The sequence below is a fragment of the Chrysochloris asiatica genome, unplaced genomic scaffold (genome assembly GCF_000296735.1).
Source record: "Chrysochloris asiatica unplaced genomic scaffold, ChrAsi1.0 scaffold00060, whole genome shotgun sequence".
Lineage (NCBI taxonomy): Eukaryota > Metazoa > Chordata > Mammalia > Afrosoricida > Chrysochloridae > Chrysochloris > Chrysochloris asiatica.
This window is the reverse complement of record NW_006408578.1, coordinates 9,047,562-9,058,898: the sequence shown is the minus strand read 5'-3', so window position 1 is coordinate 9,058,898 and position 11,337 is coordinate 9,047,562.

The window sequence follows — 11,337 nt, the reverse complement described above, 5'->3', positions numbered from 1 at the left end:
GAAAAGGGGGGAATAATGTTAAGATGCTTGGCTGTCTTTTGAATCTTGGTTTTCCTTGCATTATATTATAAAATAGACACTGGAGGGAGAGAGAATAGAATAGCCAGAAACATCACCATAGAAAGCTTGTAAGTCCGTCTTCTGCCTATAGCTGATTGGAATACCTAAAATGGGGCTACAACGTGCCCAGTGAAGGAGACTTCCTGTGGAGCCTCTGCATTACGTAAGACTATAGGTGGAAGCCTGAACCATCTTCAAATCTTCAGAGATGGGAAATTTCCACTTAAAAGGACGAGCAGACCAGCCTGGAGTGGCAAGAAGAAGAGAAGATCCTTCTTGAAAGAAAGACCAACAGGAAAAATACAAAACAGCATAGGCAGACCAACTGTTACTACAAGAACAAGCAAGTTGCTTGTCCAGGAGACATCAAGGCAAGTGGTCGGGTCCCCTTAGTGTAAACCCCCTTCCATGACTAAGACTCAATGGGAATATGTGCTCTGGTTGGCGACCACGTTCGTCACCAATAAGGGGAAGTGAGGGAAAAACAGCAATGAAACTGCAAGCTAAGCCCTACAATGTTCAATAGACTTCTGTGAACCCAGGTGGAGACCTGGTTGGCCAGCAGTGTGGCAAGACCTGGGGACTCTTGGGCCCAGAGTCAGTGACATAGCCACAGAGGACTAGAGTGGAGAGTGAAGCATCCAGCTGATAGGAAGAGAAGGCATATGTACAAGAACACCCACACTTGCAGATAATACCCATTTGACCTGGCTTCAACGACTGGATGATCAGAGCTCAACCAGAAGAAGACAGAAGAGGAAAAAAAGAATAATCTGATACAATTTGATAAACTTGGCCTACACCTATGGATGCAGTAGCTCAAAAGAGGGAACAATTCCTTACAGCAACGATCATTCCCACCCCCTCCATACAGAGTAGACAGGGATGGGCAACTTGGACACTGGCTACCCAAAATGGGCAGGGGGTTACAAAGGCAAGAAGTGACTGGCTTACAAGCTTTCAAGAGGGAACCTAGACCCACAGAGTGTGGAGGAAGGTAGAATCTCCACTGAGTAGTATCCAATCTGTCTAGACGGGGCTGATGAAATGAAATGCTGATGGGTTTCTTGTGATACAATAGTGAATAATTGTTATCAGGACTACTTGCAAGGGTTGGAAATGTAAAGGTAGATGTTTTATAGCAAGGAGGGGAGTGATTAACTTTTCAGCCTAGGAGCGGAGGTCCCTGGGACCATCAAGGGAGAAGAGCGAAGAGCGGGACCCTATCCAGAGAAGCAGTGATGCCTGAGATGGAGGCAGAGATGATGACATGGAGAAATGGAGCAGCTGGGGACTTTAGACACAGAGAGGGAGAGGGACTGTGGGCTGACAACCAGGGGGCAGGCTTGTAGTGTATTCCCTTTGGCTGGTTGATGATGCATGGAGAGGATTGTAACCATAGCAATGAAACTATGTATGATAGGATGAATGTAAAATTAAAGTTCTCCCATGTAAACTATAACATAATTCACAATAAAACATTAAAAAAAAAAAATACTTTGTCACGTTAGGTGAAATGTTCAAAAATGAGCCCCAATTTCTGAATGGTGTGTGTTGCTTTAATTTCTTTCAGATCACATTCACCCTCTCAGCTTCAGAGAGTCACAGAGTCATTTTGTTGTCTTGGTTTGGCGCTGCAGTTTAAGCAATGGACTGACTGCTGACCAAAATGTTGGTGGTTCCATCTCACCAGCAGTTGCTCCTTGGAAACCGTGTACAAGGTGGCCATGAGTCGGTGCCTACCCGAAGGCGCTAAACAACAACAGGAGGCCTTCATGGGGTCAGCAGTCACTCTCAACCTTAGCATTACAGTCAGTAAGCACTTGGATGAAATTTCCTCCTGTCTCCGTGCAATTCCATGTCCCTGTTTTTAAGGGGATCCGTGAATGCATTAAGTAGCAGAGAAGATGAAAAGTATCTTGTGGTAAAGTTCATAGATATTTCCTTTAGTCATCAACAGACATGTTAACTTTGCAAATAGTGTTGTTAAGTGCCATCAAATAAGTTCTGACTCATAGTAACCCTGTACAGAGTTTTCAAGGAGTGGTAGGTGAGTTAGAACCACCAACCTTTTGGTTCAAACAGACTTTTGATCTAGTACTTTATCCCACAGCACCACACCAGGATTCAAAAGCTCCTATAAAGACATATATGTTGTTGTTGTATGCTGTCGGCCCTGTATGGTATTTCTAAGAGCAGCTGGTGGGTTTGAACAGCTGACATTGCTTCTCTTACAGAGCCACACTAGGCTCAAAGACATAAATGCCCTTATTTATCTGATAATGGAAAATTAGTAATACACATTGTTTAGCATCCCTTTGAAGTATCAAGCAAGCATCACCAAGACATGGTTTCTTGGAGGATCCATGGAATAAAAGCCTGTCTAAGCAACCTGATCAAACTGACTGGCAGATCTGTGGAATTTTTTTAAAGAAGAAACACATCTCCCAATTGTTAGTGATTATGTTTATTTATTTTTCCAATTTTTGAAATTATGTCCCTTGTAAACCTGCCCCAGGGGACATATTCAGAAAGTTATCACATTATAATGATATCAAATAAAACACTCTTAAAACAAAGGTGACCATTCACACTCTCGTATTTAAAGTTGTTGTTGTTGTTAAGTGCCGTTGAGTCGGTTCAGACCCATAGCCAGGCTGTACAGGGTTTCCGAGGGTGTAAATCTTAATGGGAGTAGAAAGCCTCATCTTTCTCCTGCAGAGTGGCTGGCAGTTTCGAACCGCTCACCTTAAGGTTCGCAGCCCGATTCATAACCACTACACTACCAGAGCTCCTTCGTGGTCTTCCTTAATCACCTGGTGCTGGCTTTCTACAGAAATAACGTAGTCTCTTCACCTGGCTCCCGGTGGAGGTGTGCAGTGCCCACAGCATTAGCAGCCTTATTCAGCGGTCCTGCCTGACGATGTTTAATATATATATGTATATATGTCATGCTTAGCTGCTGTCTATTTCAATTCATAGCAACTCTATGTGTTGTAGAGTAGATGACTCCGTGGGATTTTCTTGGCTATAATCTTCATGGAAGCCGATTGCAGGCCTTTTAGATTAGCAGTCCAAAGCACACTATGCCATTAGGGAGCTTGTTCATTATGCTAACTAATCTTAACTAGAGGATCCACTGTGTCCGAATCTGAACCGCTGAAATAATAATTTAAGTTATTTTCATGCTATTATAGCTTTAATTGTATTGACGTCCTAGTGTGGCACCATAGGATAAGCACTGAGATGTACAGGTGGTTTGAATCACAAGATCGGCAGTTCAAACTCACCAGCGTCTCCTTGGAACCCCTATACAAGGTTGGTATGAGTCTGAACCGACTCAGTAGCACTTAACAACAACAACATAGCTTTATTGGAGTCCAGGTATGGTGCTGCAGGATAAGTACTGGACTGCAAGGTCAGCAGTTCATACTCACCAGCAGCTTCTCGGAAACCATATACAGGCTGCTATGAGTCAGAACCGACTCAACGGCACTTGTTGTTGTTGTTAAGTGCTGTCGAGTAGGTTCTGACTCATAACTGTATAGGGTTTCCAAGGAACGACTGGTGAGCTTGAAGCACTGACCTTGCGGTTCAAACAGACCCTGTAGTCTAGTGCATTAACCCACAGCGCCACACCAGGAGCCTTATTGGAGTCCTTGGGTGGTGCACAGTGTTAACATACATGACTGCTAAGAAAGGGGGGAGCTTCAAATCCACCTGGAGCCATCTCAGAAGAAGGGCCTGTCTGTGGCTCTACTTATAAAAAAATCACAAGAAGGACCTATTGTCCCTCTGCCTACAAAAAACCATCCACTGAAAGCTCTGTGAAGTACAGTTCTAGTTTGTCACATTTGAGTCAAGGTGACTCATTAACAACAGGTGGTCACACTTTATTGGACACTTTAGAATACCTTTTGTGATATTTATTTATTATTGTTATCTGTTGGCTGAATGCTTCTTGCTCAACATCTCTCTGTATCTGATGAGACCAGAAAGACGCAAGAAACCTAGAAGACGTAGCCAGAATAATTTGAGATGTTCTTGATTTTGCTCAATTAGATTTTTAGAATTTATTTTTTCAGACAAAATCGACCCATCTGTAGCTTTATGCAACTAACATTCAACTTTAAATGGAAAGAAAACTTAGTAGATGCTACAAATCCTAAACTTGGAATATTCACTCATTCATGAGACTCAAAGCCATCAGTTAATAGCATTTGTACATGTGTATGCTAGCTTATATATTGAGGTCTCTATGGCCCTTTTTGGAGCTCTGGTAGCATAGTGTTTATGAATCAGACTGCTAACCTCAAGGTCAGTAGTTCAAAACTACCAGCAGTTCCATGGGAGAAAGATGAGACTTTCTGCTCTCATAAAGATTTACAGCCTCGGAAACCATATGCAGGGTCACTGTGAGTTGCAACCGACTCCACGGTACTTAACAACAACATCGTCCTATTTATGATTCTTTCCTCAGTTCTTCTAAGTATGGGTGGCATATTTTATTTACTGGCTCATATTTGAAATTCAAGAGACTCCTAATGTGGTACTATATAAACAGAATGAGAGTATCATTAAGTGAAGTCTCTAAAACTATAGGCTATACCTACAAATAAATATTATAATGCTCTAGACCTAAACCTATGGATGCATTAGCTCAAAAGAGGAAACAAATCTTTACAGCAAGAATCATTCCCACCCCCTCTACACACAGAGAAGACAGGGATGGGCAACTTGGACATTGGCTACCCAAAATAGGAGGGTGGGGGGCTACAAAGGCAAGAAGTGACTGGCTTACAAGCTTTCAAGAGGGAACCTAGATCCAGAGGTTGTGGAGGAAGATAGAATCTCCACTGAGTAGTATCCAATGTGTCTAGGCAGGGCTGATGAAATGAAATGCAGATAGGTCTCTTGTGATACAATAGTGAATAATTGTTATCAGGAATGATTGTGAGGGTTGGAAATGTAAAGGTAGACTTTTATAGCAAGGAGGGGAGTGATGAACTTTTTAGTCTGGGAGCGGAGGTCCCTAGGACCATCAGTGGAGAAGAGCGGAGAGCAGGACCCTACCCAGAGAAGCAGTGATGCCTGAGATGGAGGCAGAGACGATGACGTGGAGAGATAGAGCAGCTGGGGACTATAGACACAGAGAGGGAGAGGGGCTGTGTGCTGACGACCTGGGGTGTTTGGGAGGCAGGCTTGCAGGTATACCCTTTGGTTGGTTGACGATGCATGGAGGGGATTGTAACCATGGTAATGAAATGATGTGCGATAGAATGAATGTAAAACTAAGGTTCTCCCATTTAAACTATCACATAATTCACAATAAAACATTTTTTAAATATACATATTATAATGCTCTAGATATGCTCTCTATGTTTTGTATAACATTTTAAAAACAAGACATATTTATTAAACATCTGAGATGGTCCTATGTAGAGATATCACTCACATGTTCCTGTGGGGACTCTGATAGTTTAGCACTAATATAAATAGATTTTATGTAATGCCATTTTCAACTCAAAAGGCAACTGGTAAACTTGCTGGAAAGAAAATTACTTTGGTTCATGTTGTGATCCTTAAAGCCAAATTTTAAGGCACTTGTGAAGCAGTTGTTGTTGTTGTCAGGTGCCATCAAGTTGGAACCGACTCATAGCGACCCCATGCACAGCAGAAAGAAACAATGTCCGATCCTAGACCAATCTCACTACCACTGCCACACTTGACGCCATCAATGATGCCACCTGGCTGATCCATCTCGTTGGGGGGTCTTCCTCTTTTTCTCTGACCCTCCATCTTACTCAGCATGACATCCTTCACCAGCGACTGTTCTCTACTGACAATATGTCCAAAGTATGAGAGATGAAGCTTAGCCATCCTGGCCTCCAAGGAGCACTCTGGCTGCACTTCTTCCAAAGCAGATCTATTGGTTCTTTTGGCAGTCCATGGCACTTTTAGTATTCTCCTCCAACACCACAACTCAAAGGCATCGATTCTTCTATGATCTTCCTTATTCACTGTCCAGCTTTCGCATCCATATGAGGCTATTGAAAATACCATGGTTTGGGTCTGGCGCACCTTAGTCCTCAAGCTGACATCTCTGCTCTTCAACACTTTAAAAAGTTCCTGTGCAGCATATTTGCCCAATGCAATACGTCGTCTGATCTCTTGACTGCTGCTTCCACGAGTGTGAAGCAGAGGGTCATCTTAAACCTAGTCACAAATGCAGAAATAACCAACTGTAGAACACTAATCGGGACAGTTGTGGTTTGTTGTTGTTAAGTGCCGTCAAGTTGGTTCCGACTCCTAACGACCCTGTACAGGGTTTCCTAGGAGCGGCTGGTGGGCTTGAACTGTCAATGTTGTGGTTAGCACCACAGCAGGACTTCAGTAGTGGTTTAGTGGTAGAATGTGTGCCTTTAATGTGCGAGATCAAAGATGGATGCCCGGCCAATGCGCCTCTTGCAGTCACCACTTGTCTGCTAGTGGGAGCTTACATCTCATCAGAGCTAAACCTGGTGTTAGCAGCTCTGGTTACAAATGGGGCTGCGAACCTCAAGTTCAGCAGTTCCAAACTACCAACTGTTCTGCAGAGAAAGATGAGACTTTCTGCTCTCATAAACTCGCAAACCCCGTTTAGGGTCACTATGTCCACAACACATAAACACCACCACCAAACCTGGTGTGGTGCTGTGGGCAAACCCGCTAGACTGCAAGGTTGGTTTGAATCTCAAGGTCAGTGGTTCAAGCTCACCAGTCACTCCTCAGAAACCCTATAAAGGGATGCTATGAGTCAGAACTGAATCGACGACACTTAACAAACTTAACAACAGCAACAACCAACCCGTTTCAGGACACTTCCAGACTCAGATGGACTAATAAAAAAGGCTGCCAATCTATGTCCAAAATCCAGTCAACGAAACCTGATGAATTCCAACAGTCTGCTGCGCACTGATTGATCACGGGGAAGGAAGATGCAAGACCATGGAGTCTTTTTGTTCCACTGTTTGTGGGTTTCCCATGATTCAGGAACTGATTCAACAGCTCTCAACAACAGCAGAACAGTGGTCATGAGATCTTCAAGTATAAAGACACAAATCCAGACATTGCTAAGGCAATAAAGACAAAGCTATAATAGTAGTCACAGAGAAAAATTAACTAGTTAGTTACGCTCAGCACTTAGACATTTAACTCTTTGTTCCCCTAAAAAGAATACAGATGAAAGAGAATGCAAAAAACATCAAACAAACAAACAAACCACTATGATTGAGTCCACTGTAACTCAAAGTCACCCAACAGGACAGTGCACCACCAGTGCTCCTTAAGGGGTACCCAGGCTCCTTCCAACATCAGCTCTGCCAAGATGCTCTGAACTTCTTATCCACATCTCATTTATGTGTGTCTCCTTCATTTATTTAAGTAGATCTTGTAGCATAGTGGGTTACAAGTTGGGGTGCTAAGTGCTAAGGTCAGCAGTTCAAATCTACCAGCTGCTCCGAGGGAGAAAGATGAGGCTTTCTGTTCCCATAAAGATTTAGTCTCAGAAACTCTGTATAGCGTCACTATGAGTAGGAACGATCTCCAAGGCACATAACCACCACCACTACCGCCACCACCTGCCTTTATCTGGTAGCATGGTGGCTCTGTAGGATAAGCATTGGACTGCAAACAACAGGGTTAGTGATCTGAGCCCACCAGCTGCTCTGAGGTAGCGAGATGAAGCTTTCTAACGCCACAAAGATTTACAGTCTCTGAAACTCTACAGGGTCGTTCTGAGCCAGAATCAACTTGACACTTAACAACCTTCCTTTATCACACAAACAAAGATGATGAAAGCCTCTTCTTTCCTTCCAGAGTCTATAGGTCATTAATTGCAGGTAACAGCCATGTGAACGATTATTTCCCATAACAAATTTTTGTGCTTATAAACCAATTATTCTTTTCCTATAATTTGATAGTGAAAGGAAATGGGCTTCATCTAACAGGAATCTCTTTAGTTATTCCACCTTTCCATCCGATGACAACTGGCTAGCTGATAGACTTTATAAGTTGGAAAATGTTCTACCATTATCTAAGTCTATTGGTGATGGGCGTGAATGTGAGGGTGGGATTATTGCTTTCTGTCACGGATTGAGTTGTGTGGGCCCCCACCTCCAATTATGAGTCAGCTTGGCTGGACTATGATTCTAAGTGGCTTGGAAGTTATATGATGATCCCCCATGATGCGATTTGATGTGATATACCAATAAGAGGATTAAGGGTGGGGTGTTGTTGTTGGTAATTGCCATGGAGTAGGTTTCAACTCACTGTGACCTTGTATAGGGTTTCTGAGGCTGTAAATCTTTGTGGGAGCAGAAAGCTTCATCTTTCTCCCACAGAGCGACTGGTGGGCTTGAACTGTCAACCTTGTGATTCACAGTCTAGTGCTTATTCTACAGTTATTGTTATTGTTATGTGTTGTCGAGTCACTTCTGATTCATAGCAACCCTGTAGCGTTGCCAAGGAGTGGCTGGTGGGCTTGAACCACAGAAATTTCCATTAGCAGTCTAGTACTTATCCTACAGCACCACACCAGGACTCTAGTCCTTAATCTCACCATGACTCTGATCTGATGTATGGGAGATTCCCAAGAGTGGCATGCAACATCTTTTATTTTACAGGAGATCAAAGGAAAGAGAAATGACCACCAAGAAAGAAGAGACAAGAGTGGAATGCATCCTTGGACCTGGGGTCCTTGCACTGTAAAGCTCCTAGATTTAGGGAATGACAGCAAAGACAGAATGAGAGCGCCAAGGAAAGCTGGGCCTACAGATGCTGAAAAGAGACAAGGATCTTTCCCCGCACTCAGTACTCTGAAACAGGACTTCCAGCTTACTAAATTGTGAGAGAATGAATTTCTGTTGATTAAAGCCACCCACTTGTGGCATTTCTGTTCTAGCAGCACCAGAGAACTAAGACACTATCATTGTTGTTGTTGTTGTTGTTGTCAGGTGCCATTGAGTCGGAACCGACTCACAGTGACCCCATGCACAGCAGAACAAAACAATGTCCTATCCTGGGCCAACCTCACTACCGCTGCCACACTTGACGCCATCAATGATGCTACCTGGCTGATCCATCTCATTGGGGGTCTTCCTCTTTTTCTCTGACCCTCCATCTTACCCAGCATGACATCCTTCTCCAGCGACTATTCCCTCCTGACACTATCGTTATTGATATTAATATTGTCACTAGCGTGGGATGGCAGAGTGGTTAGCAGAAAAGGCAGAAAAATGAGACATCGGTGGTTCAGTGGCAGAATTCTCATCTTACATGTAGGAGGAGATTCTGGTTCGATTCCCAGTCATTGGCCTAATGTCTAGGCACCTCCTATCGGTCAGTGGGAGGCTACGTGTTGTTATGATGTGAACAGAGCTTCCAGACTAAGACAGACTAGGAAGGCAGGTCTGACAATCTACTTCCAAAAGCCAGTCAACAGAAACTATTGGATCACAACAGTCTGGTCCGCAGCTGATCATAGGGACGGTACAATACTAGAAAGTGCTTCGTTCCTTTGGAGGCACAATGAGTCCAGGACTGATTAGACAGAAGCTTCAAAGTAACAACAAGGATCAAGACACCTCTTATTTTCAACCCTGGTTTCTGCACTTAAGAAATTAATAACTAGAAAATTCTACGTTTGCTATTTGAACCGTGATTGTCTTACCTGAAAACAAAACAAAAGATTAATACTTTCCGTACAGGACTACAGTAAAGCTTACAAATAATTCAGGTAAAGTACCTATTTAAGTGTTGGGATATGTAGATGCTCATTGGGGTTGTAGGGTAAGCAATGGACTGTTAACCGAAAGTCAGTGGCTCAAACCCACCAGCCGCTCCTTGGAAACCTTATACAGGGTTGTTATGAGTTGGAACTGACTGGATGGCATTTAGCAACAACTCATTATTTTGTTAGTAACAGCATTATTAAATTATTGTGGGAAAAAGCAATCCATATCTGCACAGTGCATGGTGTCTAGTAAGCCCTCAGTAAATGTCAGCTACCTTCGTTAGCATCATCATCACCAACACCAGCATCATCAAACTACTAACACATCTCTCTCTCTCTCTCTCTTTTTTTTTCTGTTTTTTACTACTTCCTTTTTACAATTTAGGTAGAACAGCAATCAGTGATCCTAAACAAGATCTTTCAAAGGCAAGTTTATTCTTTTCGTTAATTCCAGAAACACTTGCTTTTCATTTTAGCAGAATTTATTTTGTCTAGGAAAGAACAGATAATGAAGCCAAAATATGAGGTAATACACCAATAAGTTCAAAATGTTGTATGGCTTAATTCTCATCAAATATTTAGCAACCTAAGAGAATAAAATTTAAAATATCTATTTTTTTAAATAGTTTTCTGTAATTTACTTAAATAATCAATATTTGTCAACATTTCTTGTCTCCAGAGGGTAGTAATTAGAATTGAATGATAGACTATCTATCATTAATGTGTGTAAATGTAGGTGCCAAATATAGCTTACAAAATAAACATCTGGTGAAAGTCTTGAGTGAATCTATACATTATGAAATTTAAAGCATTTTCACAGTTTCCTAAAAGCCTAGAGAACTTTTATTTCTTTCCTAAAATTGGGAGGTTTCTGAATAGCATCATTCTTAGTTTATTATCTTCATATTTGCTATTACTCGGCATTCTCCCATTCTTCCTTCCCTCCATATGTCTGAATCACAGGCATTTAAAACAGCATGCTAACGTTAATTACCAGAGACAAGTGTTAATGGATTTTAATTTTGCTTTATTGGAATTTATGCAAATTTCATTGTGTGGAGATTTCAGCTAAAATCCTTACAGTTACAACTTTGTTTTCTTCTGTTGACTTGGCTTTGTAGAAGGGGTTAGGGACATTTTTTTATCAGTATTTGGTGACAGGAACTGTTGAAGACAATGCCTTTATAATGAGACGTTTGTTGTTATTGTTAAGTGCCATTGAGTCACTTCCAACCCACAGCAATGCTGTATAGGGTTTCTGAGGAGTGGCTGGTGAGCTTGAACCGCTGACCTTGCAATTCAGACACCTTTACAGTCCAGTGCATTAACCCACAGTACCACACCAGGACTCTATAATGAGAAATAGGTATCATAATATATTATCTCTAGAATTGTGTGGGTTTCATAATTTGCCAATTAGCATTGATGGCTTTCTTCTGAAGGTTTAAATATTCAGCTATACTTTCTGGTCAGCTTGCTTATTTTATTGTCTTAGTGACTTATGT